Raw genomic sequence first — 21,110 nt, forward strand, 5'->3', positions numbered from 1 at the left:
CCCCTTTTCTCAGTAGGACCTTAGCACTTTAGTCTATAAATATTTGAGTGCTTTTTATGTGACAGTCATTATTCTAAATGCCAAGGCTACAACAATGAACAGAACAAAAAGGTCCCTGCCCTCTTGGAGCTTATATTTTGGCAGCAGAAGTGTCATCAATCAAATAATTCATAAACATATTATTGCAAATTATTATAAGAGATAAGAAAGAAAAGAACAGAGTACATTGGGAAAGTGGAATATTGTCTTACCTCATTCTCCCTCCCCTACTAGACTCAACAAAATCCAGTTTATTTTCCAGGTTCAAAGTTAAATATCATTTTTTCAGTGAAGCCTGTCTCTGACGATCCAGACTAGGTGATAGCTCCATGTAAGACACTATTATTGCATCTCCACTTCTCTTTCATAGCACTTACCGAAATTCTGAGTACTTGGCTGGGCATGGTGGCTCATGCCTGTAATCCCAGCACTCTGGGAGGCTGAGGCGGGTGGAACACCTGAGGTCAGGAGTTGGAGACCAGCCTGGCCAACATGGCGAAACCCGGTCTCTACTAAAAATACAAAATAATTATCCAAGCGTGGTGTCAGTTGCCTGTAATCCCAGCTTCTTGAGAGGCTGAGGCAACAGAATCGCTTGAACCCAGTAATCAGAGGTTGCAGTGAGCTGAGATCGCGCCATTGCACTCCAGCCTGGGTGACAGAGTGGGACTTCATCTCAAAAGAAAAAAGAATACTTGTTGAATATTTGTCCCCGATCATCTTATAGATTTAAGCACTGTGAAAGAAAAGACTGTGTCTGTTTTGTTCACCTCTGTGTATCCTACTTCTGGCCTATGAATTTGAAAGAGATGGGGAGGCAGAAAGAGAGGTTTAGTATTGTAGAGGGAGTTCAGGGTTTGTTTCATTTAAGACTAAGAGGTGATTGGAGTATTCCATGGATAGATGAAAGCTATGAAGATGTTTATTTATAATGAAATAGATTTCCAAAGACACAGTAAAGGAGATATCAATGCTAGTGATTGGGTGTGTCAGGAGAGAGTGGACAGGAACTATTATGCAAGCAGATGAGAATCAAATTAGCGAGATGTTTATTGAGCATTAAAGGAGTGAGACAGTATAGAAGATACTACATTTGGAAATACTGAGTTGAATGGGTCAGATATGGAACTAGCAATCCTTAATATTCTGAAAGTTTCATGAATAAAGGCTCTAGCTGTGCTCTTGGGTAGAGACAACTTATTTATATTCACAAACCAATTTCTCAAAATACAAAACATCCTGCAAATTATAAACAGTTGGTATTCATCACCCTCTTCCTGTTGTCGGTTTTTCTCTCCCCTTTTGGAGTTCCCCTTGTTAATCAGGTGCTTATAATCTTCACTACCCAACTCAGAATGCATAAACCATGACTAATATCCTAGGAAATGCCCAGTGCTCTCCAATGCAAAACTTCTCAGTGATTAATGTGCATATGAATCACCTGGAGGCCATTTTTAATGAAGATTCTGATTTAGTAAGTCTGGGTGAGGCTTAACATTCTCCATCTCTAACAAACTTCCAGGTGACACTATTGCTGCTGGTCCACAGGCCACATTTAGAGGAGCAAGAATCTAGATCAGCATTGACCAATATGGTAGCCACTAAACACATGTGGCTATTGAGCACTTTAAATTTGGCTAGTCCAAAGTAAAATTTTTTTAAGTGCTAAATACAGACTGAATTTCAAAGATTTAGTAAGAGAAAAGAATATAAAATATCTCAAATTTTTAATGTCACTTACATACTGATTTTAATAATTTTATGATAATATGTTAAGTGTTATAAGTATAATTATTATATTTTATTCATATTATATTTATAATAATATTTGAAATACAGTAAGTTCAATACATTATTATAATGATTTTTGCCTGTTTCTTTTTTACTTTTAAAAAAATATGGCTAGTAGAACATTTAAAATGCCATATGTGGCTTGCATTATATTTCTATTGGACAGAGCTGGCCAAAATCTTTTCTAAACATCTTTTCCCAAATTTAAACTTCTTTTTCCTATCCCCATTTACTCGGGGCCCTGAGAATTTGTATTCCAAAAAGCAGGTTAGTAGCTTGCCAATAAAGCCATGTGTTAAACTAAGAAATCTACCTGAAGTTATATATACCACATTTTCTTTATCCAGTCATCTGCTAAAGGACATTTGGGTCGATTCTACAACTTTACTATTGTGAATAATTCTGCAATAAACATGTGAGTGCAGGCGTATTTTTGATATAGTTGTGTCTTTTCCTTTGGGTAGATACCCAGTAGTGGGATTCCTGGATCAAATGGTATTCCTATTTTCAGTTCTGTGAGATATCCCAATATTGTTTTCCATAGAGGTTTACTGATTTACATTCCCATCCACAGTGCATAAGCATGCCATTTTCTCCACATCCATGTCAATATCTGTTGATTTTCTGACTTATTTATAATAGCCATTCTAACTGGTGTGAGATGACATCTCATTGTGTTTTTAATTTGCATTTCTCTGATGATTAGTGATGTTGAGCATTTCTTCATATGTGCTTTGGCCATTTATGTGTCTTCTTATTTTGAAAAAAAAAAAAAGGCTGTTCTTGTCTTTTGCCCACTTTTTAATAAGGTTATGTGTGGGTTTTTTGTTTTTGAGTTGTTTGAGTTCCTTGTAAATTCTGGATATTAGTCATTTGCCAGATATAGTTTGCAAATATTTTCTCCCATTCTGCAGGTTGTCTGTTCACTCTGTTGATTGTTTTGCTCTGCAGAAGGTTTTCCATTTAATTAAGTCCCATTTGTCTATTTTTGTTTTTGTTGCATATGCTTTTGAGGTCTTAGTCATAAATTTTCTGTCTAAGCCAATGTCCAGAAGACTTTTCCTAGGTTTTCTTCTAGTACTTTTTTAATGGTAAGATTGGATCAGTAATAAAAATCTCCTAACAAAAGAAAAATCTCAGGACCAGATGGTTTCACAGCCAACTTCTATCAGATGTACAAAGAAAATCTAGTACCAATCCTACTGAAACCATCCCAAAATATCAAGGAGGAGGGATCTCTCCCTAACTCATTATATGAAGTCAGTATCACCCTCATACCAAAGCCAAACAAAGATACAACAACAACAAAAGAAAACTACAGACCAATCCCCCTGATGAACATTGATGCAAATATCCTCAACAAAATACTAGCAAACTGAATTCAACATCACACCAAAAAGATAATACACCACAATCAAGTGAGTTTCATCCCAAGAATGCAAGTAAATTTCAACATATGCAAACTAATAAATGTGGCTAACCACATACAAAATAAAAATTCAAAACAAAATAAAATCATAAACCATATGATCATCTGAATAGATGCATGAAAAACATTTGATAAAATGTAGCAGCACTTCATGATAAAAGCCCTCAACAACTAGGCACAGAAAGAACATACCACAAAATAATAAAAGTCATTTATGAAAAACCCACAGCCAACATCCTGCTGAACATCAAGCTGACAGCCAAATCAGGAAGCCAGCCTCATTTGTAATAGCTACAAAAAACTAAAATACCTAGGAATATATTTAACCAAGAAGGTGAAAGACCTTTATAAGGAAAACTACAAAACACTGATTACATAAATTGTAGATGACATAAATACATGGAAAAATACCCCATGCTCATGGATAAGAAGAATCAATATGTGAAAATGGCTATCTTGCAGAAGGCAATCTACAGATGCCAATGTCATTTTCCAAAGAATTAGAAAAAATAATCTTAAAATTCATATGAAACCAGAAAAGAGACCTAATAGCCAAAGCAATCCTAATAGAAAAGAACAAAGTCAAAGGCATCACATTAACAGACTTCAAATTATACTATAAAGTTATAGTAACCAAAATAGCATAGTATTGGTATAAAAATGGACACATAGACCAATGAAACAGAATAGAAAACTCAGAAATAAATTCACATACCTACCACCAACTGATCTACAAAGTCGGTAAAAACACACTGGGGAAAGAACACCCTATTCAATAAATGGTGCTGGGAAAATTGGAATGTCATACGCGGAGTAGTGAAACTGGATCCTTATCTCTCATCATATGCAAAAGTTAACTCAAGATGGAGCAAGACTTAAATATAAGACCTGAAACTACAGGTGAAGTTTTAATGGCTGTTAAAGTCATAAAGCAGTCTTGTGCCACAATAATGTGCCAGAGACACTCACATTTAGTCCACAAAGAATTATGTTTACATCTTAATCTATGTAAATTTTAGTCAAAACTTAGATGCTGACAAAAAGCCAGTATGTAATCCATACTGCTTATGCATTTGCCCCATGGCAGCTGAACAAAAACCAAGAGTCATGTAGCACCACAGGTCCTGAAATAGGGTGTCCAGATTTAGTAAATAAATATGAAGGATGCCCAGTTAAATTTGTACTTCAGATAAACAATGAATAATATTTTAGTATAAGTGTACCCCATTTAGGACATTCTTATATAAATTATGAACTGCTTATCTGAAGTAGGAGTTTAACTGGGCATCCAATATTTTATCTGAAAATTCTACCCTGACAAAGCTTTCTACATCTCTTTACTAAACTGTGGTTTAATCAGTTGGCATAATTGATTAATGTATTTGAATGTATCAATAGCTTCCATGCAGGAGAAGTTATCCTACTTCTTTTCCATTATGTTCATATTTGAATTAAAAAAATCATTCACAAGAAAATCAGACTTTCTTTTGGACTTCAAGGTTGGGAGGCTTTGTCAGCTCATAGTTCAAAAACTATAGTGTTTTAAGGCTGCTCTTATCTTTGAATTGATACTTTTTGTCACCTTTCACAATTGCCATCCTCAAAGCCAATGAAAAATAAAAATCAATTTAATTAACATTAAAACTATTGAATAAAATTTTCCTTTGGGATTACCAGCTTCTTCTGTACCTTGACATGAAGACAGACATGACATGACTTGCTGATAGAGTCAGGGGCAAGATAACTCACATCACAGGGCCAAGAATCCATCTTTTCCGGAGATCTTGTGATCCCATTTCACTCAGAACTCAAACTTTAGTTTGGCATTTTTATGGATTTCAGATGTAATATTATCTAGACTAATAGTACTTGACCATGACACTGTCCTGGTACACAGGGAAAACTAGTAAAAGTTCAAGGATTTTACGTTCTCTATTTCTTCCTTTGGCGCAAGCTGGCAGGCAATAAGCATATTTACTCAGGGAAGGTTGAAATAATAAAACCTCTCTTCTGACAAACAACAATGTGAAACACTTAATGATTCCACTTTCTGCTCCTGGCTTGTTGCACCCATGCTGAAGCATGTCAGAATGTTCAATTTTGTTTCCTTATTTTTCCCCTGAGGAGAGGGTGGCATGAGTTTTCATACTGAATGATAAACCTATCTCATTTAAATAACAAACTGAATGAAATCCCTTCTTATTTGCTTTTTAAAAATATGAAAGACATTTTTCTAGATGTCAGGTAGTGCACTGGGAACATGCATTTAAATCTCATTACTCTAATGTGAATAAAGTACAGAAGTACAAATAGGAAGAAACCTATAGCAACTAAGAGAACAGAAGGGAGGGTCACCAACAAATGAAAAATTACTAAATATTTTAGGAGAATAAAATGTGGAGACGAGAGATATCTGTTGAATATTGCACTCTTAAATAGAAAAGGAAAATGTCTCTCTTACTCCAAAATAATTAAAATGTTTAATAACATTTTGTAAAATTTTGCCACACTTTATAGAAGTACTTGATCCTAAAGAATATATCTATTTCTGTGTAAATATATGTGTATGTATATATGTAGTATATATGTCCGTATACATATAAACATACTTTGATAAAATCAAACAGTTTTACAAAATTTATTATTAAAAAAATTAGCCTTCCCCACGACTTACCCTCAGATCCCAAGACTACTCCTTTCAACAAATTAAATTACTTCTGAAACTAACTTTGTATTAAACAAAAGCATTATCATACTTTGTTTATGTTCATTATTAGATATAATTCTATGACTTCATTTTTTAGCTTTATTGAGGCATAATTGACAAATAATAACCACATATTTATTCTAGAAATATATTGAGGATATTTATGTGTAAGTTTTGATATATGTAAATTACATTGTAAAATGATTACCACAATCAAGCTAATTACATATCCATTACTTCCCATAGTTACAGTTCTTTTTTCTGTAGATAAAACTTTTAATATCTACTCTCTTAGTAAATTTCAAGTATAAAATACAGTACTATTAACTAGAGTCACCATGATGTACATTCATTCACCAGAATTTATTCATCCAGCATAACTGAAGCTTTGTACTCTTTGATCAACATTTCTCGATTTCCTTCATTTCCCACTCCCTGGCAACCAAAATTCTACTTTCTTTTCCTATGAGTTCAGATTTTTTAGATTCCACATGTAAGTGTGTATTAGTCTGTTTTCACGCTGCTGATAAAGACATATCTGAAACTGGGAAGAAAAAGAGTTTTAATGGACTTACAGTTCCACATGACTGGGGAGACCTCACAATCATGGCAGAAGGCAAGGAAGACCAAGTCACATCTTACATGGATGGTAGCAGGCAAAAAGAGAGTTTGTGCAGAAAAACTCTCCCATTCTAAAACCATCAGATATTGTGAGACTTATTCACTATCATGAGAACAGCACAGGAAAGACCTGTCGGCATTATTCAATTACCTCCCACCTACCACAACACATGGGAATTTGAGATGAGGTTTGAGTGGGGACACAGCCAAACCATAGTATTCCATCCCTGGCCCCACCAAAATCTCATGTCCTCACATTTCAAAACAAATCATGCTTTCCCAACAGTCCTCCAAAGTCTTAATTCATTTCAGCATTAACTCAAAAGTCCACAGTCCAATGTCTCATCTGAGACAAGGCAAGTCCCTTCCACCTGTGTGCCTGTAAAATCACAAACAGGTTAGTTACTTCCTAGATACAATGGAGGTATGGGCATTGGGTAAATACAGCCATTCCACATGGGAGAAATTGGCCAAAACAAAGGGGCTACAGGCCCCATGCAAATCCATAATCCAGTGGGGCAGTCAAATCTTAAAGGTCCCAAATTACCTCCTTCGATTCCCTGTCTCACATCCAGGTCATGCTGAAGCAAGAGGTGGGTTTCCACAGTCTTGTGCAGTTCTACCCCTCCTGGCTGCTTTCATGGGCTGGGGTTGAGTGTCTGTGGCTTTTCCAGGCTCACAATGCAAGCTGTCGGTAGATCTACCATTGTGGGGTCAGGAGGACGGTGGTCTTCTTCTCACAGCTCCACTAGGCAGTGCCCCAGTAAGGACTCTGTTTGGGGGCTCCAACTCCACATTTCCCTTCTGCAATGCGCTAGAAGCGATTTTCTATGAGGGTCCCGCCCCTGCAGCAAGCTTTTGCCTAGGCATCCAGGCATTTCCACACATCTTATGAAATCTAGGCACAGGTTCCCAACCCTCAATTCTTTACTTCTGTGTACTGTAGGCTCAAAACCACATGGAAGCTGACAAGGCATGGGGCTTCCATTCTCTGAAGCAACAGCCTGAACTGTACCTTGGCCACTATTAGGCTGGAGCAGCTGGGCAGAGGGCACCAAGTCCCTAGACTGCACACAGCATAGATATCCTGGGCCTGGTCCACAAAACCATTTTTTCCTCCTTCAGAAGTCTTCACTACAGACCCTCCAGGCTTGTGATGGGAGGGGCTGTAGTGAAGACCTCTCACATGTCCTGGAGACATTTTCCCTATTGTCTTAGGGATTAACAATCAGCTCCTCGTTACTTATGCAAATTTCTGCAGCTGGCTTGAATTTCCCCTCAGAAAATGAAATTTTGTTTTCTATTGGATTGTCAGGCTGCAAATTTTCTGAACTTTTATACTCTGCTTCCTGTTTCTGGGTCGAGGGGGCAAGCACTGTAGAAGTTTATTTTGCCAACTTGCTGACATTTGTTAAGGAACTCTGTTACATACACAATTGTCTGGAAGCTCCTCAAACCCATCCTTTTTGGGGTGTTACGGAGGTTTTATTCTTTTCCACTACTTTTTAAAATTGTATTTTTCTTCTTATTTCTAACTTTCATTGGGATTTCCTGTTTGTCATTTGGACAAAAATGATCTGAATGAGAAATGCAACAAAGACATAGATATCATAGAAGAGAACCAAACAGAAATCCAGGAAATGAAGAATTCATTCCATGAAATAAAAAAGACAATCAAAAGTGTCAATAATAGACTAGATCAAGCAGAGAAAAGGATTTCTGAACTGAAAAGCTGCTTTACATCAAATGAAACAATCAACTGATTGAAGACAGGACCTGTAAAATGGGTGAAAATATTTTCAAACTGTTCATCTGGCAAAGAACTAATATCCAGAGTATCAAAGGAATTCAAATAACTCAATAGCAAAAATAAATAAATAAGCCACTTAAAAATTGGGCAAAGCAACTGAGTAAGCATTTCTCATAAGAAGATGTATGAATGGCCAACAGGTATACAAAAAAAATGCTCAGCATCACTAGTCGTCAAGGAAATGCAAATCAAACCACATTGAGGTATCATCTCACACCACTGAAAATGGCTATTATCAAAAAGATAAAACATAAGAAATGATGAGGATGCAGAGATAAAGAAACTCATAGACTGTGGTGGGAGTGCAAATCAAAGAGACACCTCCACTCCCATGTTTATTGCAGCAATATTCAAAATACCTAAGACATAGGGTCGACTTAAATGTCCATCAACACATTCATAGATAAAGAAAATGTGGGGCTGGGTGCTGTGGCTCATGTCTGTAATCTCAGCACTTTGGGAGGCTGAGGTGGGTGGATCACTTGACGTCAGGAGTTTGAGACCAGCCTGGCCAACATGGTGAAACTCCATCTCTACTAAAAATACGAAAACTAGCTGGGCATGGTGGCATGTGCCTGTAATCCCAGCTACCCGGGAGGCTGAGGCAGGAGAATTGCTGGAACCCAGGAGGCAGAGGCTGCAGTGAGCCGAGATTACACCACTGCATTCCAGCCTGGGTGACAGAGTGAGACTCCATCTCAAAAAAAAAAAAAGTGGTATATATACACAATGGAATACTATTTGGCCATAAAAACAATGAAGTCCTGTTAGTTGCAGCAACATGGATGAGCCTGAAGGACATTATGTTAAGCAAAATAAGTCAGGCACGGAAAGATAAACACTATATGTTTTCACTCATATGTGGGAGCTAAAAAATATTTGACCTCATGTAAGTAGAGAATAGAATTGTGGTTATTAGCAGCTGGAAAGGTTAGGAAGAGGAGAGGATGTTGAGAGGTTGGTTAACTGATATACAATAGCAATTAGATAGCTAGATAGGAGAAATGAATTCTGGTTTTCTATAGCACTCTAAGGGGAATATGCTTAACTATAATTTGTTATATATTTCTAAAAAGCTAGAAGAAGATTTTGAAGGTTCATAACACAAAAGAATGATAAATGTTTGAAATGTTGGCTATGCTATTTATCCTGATTTGATTATTATACATTGTATTACATATCAAAATATCACTTTGTATGTAATAAATATGTCAACTAAAAATAGAAAAGGAAATATATATAATATATACATACATATATATGTATATATATAATATATACATACATATATATGTATATATATATATATATGCCATTCATCATTTGTTAGTTATATGTGCATCAAGCATCTCTTTCCAACTTATGGCTTGTCATTGATTCATTCTTTTACAAGCTTTATTCTTTCAAAAAATCTGTACTGAACAAGTAATATACACCTACAACAGGTCTAGGCAATTGAGTTGCAACTATGATAAAATAGACTGGAATTCTTATTCTGTTGGGAGTTACATTTACATAGGAAAAAGAGATACGGACCTGTGATTACCAAGATACAGAAGAAACATATACATCATGCTAGAGAGTGATAAGATTTGAGGAATAAAAACACAATAGGGAAAGAAATAGGAAGTGTCAGGAAAGGAGATTGCAATTTTAGATATTATGGCCATGAATGGCCTTACTAAAAATGTAAACTTTGAATAAAGCTCTGCATGAGGTAAGGCACTAAACCAATAACAGCTATCAGAGGGAAGAGCATTCCAGGGAGAATACCAAGTGTCAAAGCTCTGATATAGGAGTATTGCAGTTTTGGTGAGAAACATCACACGCCAATTTAACTGCATAATTAAGTTAAAAAGTTGAAAGTTAATATCCTAAACTTACTAAGTGGAGCGACATTAACAAGATGGCAGAATAGAAGTCTCCAGCACTCTTTTCCCTCATAGAAAACGTCAATTTGAAACATCATTCATTCATGGCAATACATTCACCAGAACTACAGAATCTGAGAGACTATGGCACCTAGGTGGAGCACAGAGATAAGAAAAGATGAATTGAAGAGGGAAGGAAGAGCATCTTCCTGTCACCCCTTGCATCACCACGTTTCCAAGCCTGTGCAGCATAGCATGAAGAGAGACACACTTCATTTGATGAAAGGAGATTGAAGAATTCACGTGACCCCCAGAAACATGCCCACCTCTGTAAACCTCAAGGCAAGGCTGGCCGCTGTAGAACCAGAATCCAGGCTTTCCCCTGCAGATCTAGGCCCCAAACCCACCCTAACACCAGATTGGCCACCACAGACCGAGGCACCAGGCTTGGCCATGTGGACTCAGGCACCATGCTGGCTTCCATGATCCAGGTTCCACGCCAATCCCAGTGGCCCCAAGATTCAGGCCAGCACCCATGGACTCAGGACCCGGTCTGTCCCTGAGCCAGGCTGGCACCCATGGATCCAGCACCTAGGCCCAACCCCATAGACCAAGGCTCCAAAGCAGTTCCCATGTCCCAGACACCAGATCTTCACCCATAGATGCAGGCACCAGGCCTAGCCTCATGTACCTAGGTTCCAGGCCCACTCGTAAACCCCAGTGCCATGCAAGCCCTTTCAGACACAAAATCTGGGCCAGCACCTGTAAACCCAAACTCCAGGCCTGCCCCCACATATCCAGACAGAAGACAACCCCTGCAGATCCACATGCCAGGCCTGCCTGCTGATTGACCAAAGCACAAGTCTTGCCCACCTGAGGACTCTAGCAGCAAGCCCACCTGCAGACTCCATCAGTCAAACCACTCAGAATCTCAGGACAGACATATTGAGAACATCTTTCCCTGCCAAAGCTAGTCTGTAAAGATTGTAAGTGTTGTCTACTTCTTCAAATGATCAGAAAGGAAATACATGTACAAAATGAGTAAAATAGCAATTTGTCAAAGAGATGGAAATTACTTTAAAAGAACAAACAAAAATTTTAGAACTGAATACAATGACTGAAAAAAATATTCCTTACAGAACTGAAAAGTAGACTTAATTAAGCAGAAGAAAGAATCAGCAAGCTTGAAGAAAGGTCGTTCAAAATTACCCCATCACAGGAACAAAAAGAAAAAAGAATGAAAAAGAGCAAAGAAAAGCTACAGCATTTATGGCACACAATCAAGGAAACCAATATTTGCATCATAGAAGTCTCATAGGAGTAAAGAAAGAAAAAGGAACAAATATGTTACTTAAATAAATAATGACAGAAACTTCCTAAGTATAGGGAGGTAAATGAACACCTAGATACATAAATCTCAAAAAACTCCAAATGGGTTAACCATTAAGATATCTTCAGTGAGACACAATACAATTAAATGGTCAAAAGTCAAAGAGAACTTTGAAAGCAGCAAGTGAAAAGCAACTCATCACACACAAGAGAATGAATTTAAGACTACCAGTGGATTTGTTAGTACTCAGTGAAAAAATGTATATATATATAGTGAAATTCAGAATACTCTAAAGCTTAAATGGTAGTGCATAAATCTCTTTTAACTGTTACATAAAAATTAATAAAGTATTAAAAATAACTATAGCTACAATAATATTGTAATGAATACATAATACAAAAACACGGAAATTGTGACATCAGTAACATATATTGTAAGGAGGGAACATAGAAATATAAATTTTTGGATGTTGTCTAAATTATGTTCTCATAGCTTAAAACCAGCTATAACTATGATATATTTTCTGTAAGCCCCATGAATATCACAAAAATGAAACCTATAGAGGATACATTTAAGAAATAAAAAAAGAAATGAAAGCATACCACTACAAAAAATTATCAAATATTTAAAAAAAGAGAACAAAAGAGGAAGAAAGAAACTACAAAACTGTCAGAAAACAATTAATAAAATGGCAATAGTAAGTCCTACACAATCAAGTTACTTTCAGTGTAAACTGACAAAGAGTTCCAATCAAAAGACAAAGAGTTACTGAATGAGTAAACATACAAGATCCGACTACAGTCATGAGTCACAGATGACATTTTGGTCAATGACAGACTGTATATACAATGATGGTTTCATAAGATAATAATATCATATTTCACTATACCTTTATTATATTTAAATTTGTTTAGATACACAAATACTTGCCAATGTGTTACAATTGCCTACAGTATTCAATATAGTAACATGTGGTACACGTTTGTAGCCTAGGGGCAATGATTATGCCATAAATCCTAGGAATTTAGTAGGCTGTACCATCTGAGTTTATGTAAGTACGCTCTATGATGTTCACACAATTATGAATTCATTTAATGACATATTTCTCAAAACATGTTCCTATCATTAAGCTACACATGACTGTAAATGTTCTTGACAAGAGACTCACTGTAGCTTTAAAGACACATATATGCTGAAAGTGAAGGGATGAAAAAAGATCTTTTATGCAAATGCAAAGAAAAGAGAACAGGGCGGGCTATAATTATATCAGACAAAATAGACTAAGTCAAAAGCTGTCACAAGAAACAAAGAATATTTTTATATAATAATAAAGAAGTTAATTCTTCAAGAGCATTTAACAACTGTAAATACACATGCACTCAACATCAGAGAATCTTAATATATAAAGCAAATATTAACAGTTCTGAACCTAAAATACACAAAATACAATAATAGAAGGGAACTTCAATTCTCCACTTTCAACAAAATAGAAATTAATGCCAAGAAGATCTTTCAAAACCACAAAATTGCATAAAAATTATCAACTTGCTCCTGAATGACTTTAGGATTAACAACAAAAAAAATAATAAGGCAGACATTAAAAAAAATTTGAAATAAATGAAATTAGAAACACAATATAACAAAATCTCAATGCAGCAAAAGCAGTGTTGAGGATAGTTTATAGCTCTAAATGCCTAATACAAAAAGTTAGATATCAAATTAATGATCTAACACCACAACTAGAAGAACTAGAAAAACAACAAGCTTAACTCAAAGCTAGCAGAAGATAACACATCACTAAAATCAGAGTGAAAGTGAAATTGAGACCCAAAAATACATACAAAGAATCAATGAAACCAAAAGTTGGTCCCTTAAAAGGATAACCAAGATTGACAGACGTCTAGCCAGATTTACAAGGAAAAAAGAGAAGATCCAAATAAAAACAATCAGAAATAACAAAGGTGCATTTCAATCAATCGAAAAAAATAAAGAAGATCCTGAGACTATTTGGAACACTTCAATGCACAGAAACTATAAATTCTAGAGGCAATAAATTTGGGAAACACACAACTTGCCAAGATAGAATCAGCAAGAAATTGAAACCCTGAACAGATCAATATAAAGTTTGCAAATTGAATCAATTGAATCAATAATAAATAACCTACCAAACAAAAAGCCACAAAGCAGATGGATTCACAGCCAAATTTTACCAGACATACAAGGAAGGTACCAATTTTATTGACACTATTTCAAAAAATCAAAGTGGGGGAACTATGAAGCCAGCATCACTCTGACATCAAAATCTGACAAAGATACAATGGAGAATGAAAACCAAAGTCCAAAATTCCTGATGAATATGGATGCCAAAATTCTCCAAAATACTAGCAAAATGAATCCAGCTTCACATCAAAAAGCTAATTGACTAAGATCCAGTAGGCTTCATTCTTGGGCTGCAAGGTTAGTTCAGTATATAAAAATTAATAAATGTGATTCACCACATAAAAAGAATTTCAAGAATACATGATGATCTCAATAGACATGAAACGACCTTTCAATAAAATCCAACATCCCTTCATGATAAGAACCCTCAGCAAACTAGGCACTGAAGGAATATACCTCAAAATAATGAGTGTCATCTATGACAAACACACAGCCACATCATACAGAAAAAGCAAAACCTGGAAGCATTCCCTTTGCGAACTCAAACAAGACAAAGATGCCCACTCTCACCAATTCTATTCAACATAGTACTGGAAGTCCTAACCAGAGGAGTCAGGAAAGAGAAAGAAATAAAATCCATCCACATAGTAAAAGAAGTAAAACTACCTCTCTTTGCTGATGATTTGATTCTATACCTAGAAAACCCCAAAGACACCACCAAAAGGCTCCTGGAACAAATAAATGACTTCAATAAAGTTTCAGGATACAAAATCAATGTACAAAAGTCAGTAGCATTTTTATACACCAATAACATTCAACCTGATAGCCATATCAACAACAGAATCTCATTTACCATAGTCACAAAAAATGAAATGCCTAGGAATACATCTAACCAAGGAGGTGAAAGATCTCTACAGAAGAGCTACAAAACACTGCTGAAAGAAATCATAGATGACACAAAAAATGAGAAATATTCCATGCTCACAGATTGAAAGAATCAATATTATTAAAATGGCCATACTGCCCAAAGGAATCTACAGATTTGATGCTATTCCTATCAAAACACCAATGACATTTTTCACTGAATCAGAGAAAAACTATTATAACATTCATATGGACTCAAACAGATATGTAGTCCAGTGGAACAGAATATAGAAACCAAAAATACAGCCATACACTTACAGCCATCTAATCTTCCATGAAGTCAACAAAAATATGCAATAGAGAAAGGGCTTCCTTTTCAATAAATGGTGCTTGGATAGCTGGCTAGTAATATGCAGAATAATAAAACTGGATCCCTACTTCTCATCATAAACAAAAATTAATTCAAGATGAATTAAAGATTTAAACTTAAGACCTCAAACTATAAGAATCTTAGAAAAAAAAAAGGAAACACCATTCTGGATATCAGCTTTGAGAAATAATTTATGAATAACTCTTCAAAAGCAATTTCAACAAAAACAAAAATTGCCAAGTGGGGCCTAATTAATCTAAAGAGCTTCTGCACAGCAAAATGAACTATCAACAGAGTAAACAGACAACCTACAGAGTGAGATAAAATTTTAGCAAATTATACATCCAACAAATGTCTAATCTGTAGAATCTGTAAGGAACTTAAATAATTGAACAAGAAAAAAATAATGCCTTGAAAAAGTTCAACACCATATTAAAATGATCATGCACTATGATCAAGTTGGATATATGCCAGAGATTCAGGGTGATTCAACATAGCAAATCTATAAATGTGATACACTTCATTAACAGAAGACAAGAACCATATGATCATCTTAAGAGATGCAGCAAAAGCATTTGACAGAATTCAACATCTTTGCATGATACAAACTCTTGACAAATAAGTGTGAACCTCAAATGTCTGAGACAGGTCTCAGCTAATTTAGAAAGGTTTTTGCCAAATTTGAGGACACGCGCCTGTGACACAGCCTCAGGAGGTCCTGACAACATGTGCCCAAGATGATCAGAGCACAGTTTGGTTTTATACATTTTAAGGAGACATGCAACATGAATCATTGTATGTAACATGAACATTGGTTCCGTCTAGAAAGGTGGGATGACTCAAGGCAAAGGTGGGACAACTTGAAGTAGAGGGAGCTTCCAGGTCATAGGTAGATTAAGAGACAAATGGTTGCATTCTTTTGGGCTTCTGATTAACCTCTCCAAAGGAGGCAATCAGATATGCATTTATCTCAGTGAAAAGAAGGGTGACTTTGAAAAGAATGGCACACAGCTTTGCCCTAAGTTCCCAGCTTGACTGTCCCCTTTAGCTTAGTGATTTTGAGGCCCCAGGATTTATTTTCCTTTCACAGAAGAGTGTACATAAATACACTAAGGGCCATATACAGCAAACCCATACTGATCATACTCAACTGTAAAAACTTGAAAGCTTTTTATCTAACATCAGAAATAAGACAATGATGTCTGCTCGTGCCACTTCTATTCAACATAATACTGGAAGTACTAGCCGGAGTAGTCAGGCAAGAGAATAATGAATAAAAAGCAGCCAAATAGGAAAGAGAAAAGTTAAATTGTCCCTGTCAGCAAATTATATGATGTTTTATATAGAAAACTCTGAAGACTCCACCACAAAACTGTTGGAACTAATAAATTCAGTAAAGTTGCAGGATACAAAATCAGCGTATGGTAATCATTAGCATTTACATACACTAACAATGAACTGTCTGTAAAAGGAATCAAGAAAGCAATCCCATTAGAACAACTACAAAATATAAATTCTTAGAAATAAATTTATTCAGAAAGGGGAAAGTCCTGTACATTGTGAAAACCATAAAACACTCATGAAAGTAATTGAAGGTATATGTAAAATGAAAGATATAACATGTCTTTGGATTTAAAGAATTTAGATTGTTAAAATATTGAGACTACTCAAAGCAATCTACAGATTCAATGCAATCTCTTTCAAAATTCCAATGACATTTTTTACAGAAATATAAAATAAATTTAAACTCATATGGAATAACCACTTTAGACTGAGTAGCCATAGCAATCTTGAGCAAAAATAATAAAGTTGGAAGCATCAGACAACCTGACTTTAAAATCTATCACAAAGCTACTGCAATTAAAACAGCATAGTACAGGCATAAAAACAGACACATAGACCAATGCGACAGAACAGAGAGCCCGGAAGTAAATCCATGAATTTATTGTCAATTAATTTTCAACAAAAGTGCTAGGAACATACAATGGGGACAAAACAGTCTTTTCAATTAATGATATTGAAACAACTGAATATTCACATGCAGAATAACAAAATTAGACCCTTATCTTACATGATATACAAAAATCAACTAAAAATGTATTAAAGACTATAGAGTATTATCTGAAACTCCAAAACTACTAGAAGAAAACATAGGAGAAAAGCTCCATGACATTGGTCTGGGCAATTAATTTTTTTTATAGGACCCCAAAAGCACAGGCGACAAAAGCAAAAAAAATAGGGAGAGGATTTTCTATAAAGCTTCTGCACAGCAATGAAATAATCAACAGAATAAAGAGATGACATAGGAAATAGTCAAAAATATTTGTAAAACATGTATCTGATGAGGGGTTAATATCTAAAATAGGCGGGGCACAGTGGCTCACGCCTGTAATCCCAGCACTTTGGGAGGCCAAGGCGGGCAGATCACAAGGTCAAGAGATGGAGACCATCCTGGCCAACATGGTGAAACCCTGTCTCTACTAAAAATACAAAAATTAGCCAGGTGTGGTGGCATGTGCCTACAGCCTCAGCTACTCGGGAGGCTGAGGCAGGAGAATTGCTTGAACCCCAGAGGCAGAGGTTACAGTGAGCCGAGATTGCACCACTGCACTCCAGCCTGGTGATGGAGTGAGACTCTGTCTCAAAAAAATAAATAAATAAAAATAAAAATAAAAAATAAAAAATAATCTAAAATACACAGGCAACTCAAACAACATAATAGTAAGAAAAGTAGTAACAATTATAATATGAGCAAAACACTAAGTAGACATTTTAAAGTTATACAAGTGGCCAATAGGTATATTAAAGATGCTCAATATCACTATCTTTTAGAGAAATGCAAATTTAAAACCCAATTGATATCACCACACAACTGGTAAAATGGCTACCATCAAAAAGAAAAAAATATATAAGTTTTGGTGAGGATGTGGAAAAAATGGAACCCTTGCACATTACTGGTGGAAATGTAAATTAGAACAGCCATTATGGAAAAACATATGGAAGTTCCTCAAAAAATTAAAAATAAACTATGATCCAGCAGTCCCACTACTGGTTTTATATTCAAAGGAATTGCAATCAGTCTGATGAAGAGATATCTGCCGAGCCATGTTCGTGCAGTATTGTTCACAATAGCCAAGTTATGGAATCAACCTAGGTGTCCATTAACATGTATGGATTAAGAAAATGTGGTATATATACACAAAGGAATACTATTCAGCTTTTAAAAAGAAAAACAACCTGTAATTTACAACAATATGGATGGACCTGGAGGACATTATGTTAAGTGAGATAAGCCAGGCACAAAAAGACAAATACTACATGATCTCACTTATACGTAGAATCTAAAAACATTAAACTCATAAAATTAGAGACTAGAATGATGGTCACCAGGAGTAAAAGGAAAGGAGGGGGCTGGGAGATGTCAATCAAAGGACACAAAATTTTAGTTAGGAGGCAAAAGTTCAAAAGATCTATTGTAGAACATGATGACTATAGTTAGTAAAGATGTATTGTGTTCTTGAAAATCACTAAGAGAGCAGATTTTAAGTGTTCTAACCACTCACAAAAATGATAAGCATATGAGGTAACATATATGTCAATATCTAAATTTATCCATTTAACAATGTATACATATTTCAAAACTACCTGTAGTACATAATAAATATATATATAATTTATTTTTGTCAACTTAGCTTTTTAACTGTGACAAAAGGTAAAGCGGTGCTTACAAAAATTATAGCCTTAAAGATATACAGTAGAACACAAGTAGGTTAAAAATAGAGTCTGCAATAATTTCAGGAAGTTAGAAAAATAAACACAGAGAATAAGCAAATATCAATAAAAAATTCAACAGAGAAAATAACCACAGCCATAATTTTGTTCTTTCAAAAGACTATGAAATTTGATAGATTGTTGTATAGTCATACAATTACCCAGATTTGGTCATTACACACTGTATGCTTGTATCAATATATCATATGTATGCCATAAATATGTACAAATGTGAATCCATAAAAAATTTAAAATACCTTAGAGAAATGATAAAGAACAATTTGTGCTACAAATAACATGAATTATTTTCATCACATAATTTTGAGTGAATGATGCCAGAATAATAAGTGTGCTTATGGGTATGATTCCAATTTATAAAGTTCCAAACAGAGAAAAAAATTCAAGGTTATTAGAAATCAGAATAGTAGTGGATTTGTGGGGCAATGATCAGGAGGGGACATGAGAAAGGCTTTATTGTTTCTGGTAATGTTTAATGTCTTGATTTTGGTGGTAATTTCAGAGTTGTATTCTGTTTATTAAAAAATTATTTGAGCCATATACTTACGATTTATAAATTTTACTCTATATTTTATGTTTTAATCCAAATTTTTCCCCTAAGTCTCACATACAGTTTGGAGAGTATTTTGGTAGTACATATTGATATGGAAAAATGCATATACCAAACTTAGTAATTTTATACCCAGTAATAAACTCTGGAGAAACATACACATATGCATCAGGAGCAGAAGATACATATTTTGTACTCTATTCTGTCCTTAAGCAGAGTGGTGGGTAGAAATCTGTTTTCCAAAACAAAACAAAGCAGAAAACAGTTAAAATAAATGAACAAGAGGTATTTACTACTTGAATAAAATTTAGGAACAAAATTTTATAATTTTGATTCACAAGTTCACAGCATGACATGTACAGTAACATAGCATTTACACAATATTAAACACAAAATTCATGGATTCATTATATACACACATATGTATATGTATACGTATATATGTGTATATATAGATAATTATGGAAACATAGACTATAAGGATATATACCAAACTTATGATGGTGTTTGGGTGATTGCCTCTGAAAGTAGATAGTGTCTATTTAGAAGAGCAACATTTTATGTATAATAACTTAACTCTTCCAGGTGAAAAGATGTAAAAGAGGAAACAGAATGTAAATATTTGCTAATTCTCAGTTGTCAGTGTACAGGTGTTTGACACATTATCATAAGTAGTTCTCTGTATTCTTTAAATTTTGCAAAACACTAAAGTGGAATAGATGATGGGAGCAAGTTGAAGAATAAAAGATGAAACAGGTGGAGAAAGTCCCCAGGCTAGAATATGTTTACAAGTGGGCTTCAGAGAAGATGAAAACTAACTTATGAATCTGGAGAGGCTTTTGGCCCTGTGCAGACTGTGTACCGCCAACATTTTCTCTCAGGTAAAGTCAGAAGGAAATGTTTAAGGAAAGCTAAGGCTTCTGGTATAGAAGTCAAAACCTTAAAACAGGAATTCTAAAACTTTAGTATGCACCGGAATCATCTCAAAATATAGATTGATGGACTCCACCTGAGAACTTGTGAGAAGAGCAAATTCTTGGGCCCCGTCTCTGAAGAGAGACTGGTCAGTGAGTACAAACATACGGTTAGAAGGCACACGTTTTAGTCTTCAATAGCATACTGACTATATTTAGCAACAATGTATTGGATATTTCAAAGTAGCTTGAAGAGAGAACTTAAAATACTCCCAACACACAAAAATGATAAATACTCAAAATGATAGATACCCCCAAATATCCTGACTTGATCATTATCCATTCTATGCTTGCAACAAAATATCCTATGAATCCCATACATATGTAAAATATTGTGTATCAAAAAAGAGAAAAAAAAATAGATTCAACCGAAGATGGCCGAATAGGAACAGCTCCGGTCTCCAGCTCCCAGCCCCAGCGACACAGAAGACTGGTGATTTCTGCATTTCTGCTTGAGGTACCGGTTTCATCTCACTAGGGAGTGCCTAACAGTGGGTGCAGGACAGACGGTGAAGCGCACTGTGCGCGAGCCGAAGCAGGGCGAGGCATTGCCTCACTCGGGAAGTGCAAGGGGTCAGGGAGTTCCCTTTCCTAGTCAAAGAAAGGGGAAACAGACGGCACCTGGAATATTGGGTCAGTCCCATCCTAATACTGCGCTTCTCCAACGGGCCTGGAAAACGGCACACTAGGAGATTGTGTCCCGCACCTGGCTCGGAGGGTCCTATGCCCACGGAGTCTCGCTGATTGCTAGCACAGCAGTCTGAGATCAAGCTGCAAGGCGGCAGCGAGGCTGGGGGAGGGGCGC

The sequence above is a fragment of the Hylobates moloch genome, unplaced genomic scaffold (assembly GCF_009828535.3).
Source record: "Hylobates moloch isolate HMO894 unplaced genomic scaffold, HMol_V3 SCAFFOLD_7, whole genome shotgun sequence".
In the NCBI taxonomy this organism is placed as follows: Eukaryota; Metazoa; Chordata; class Mammalia; order Primates; family Hylobatidae; genus Hylobates; species Hylobates moloch.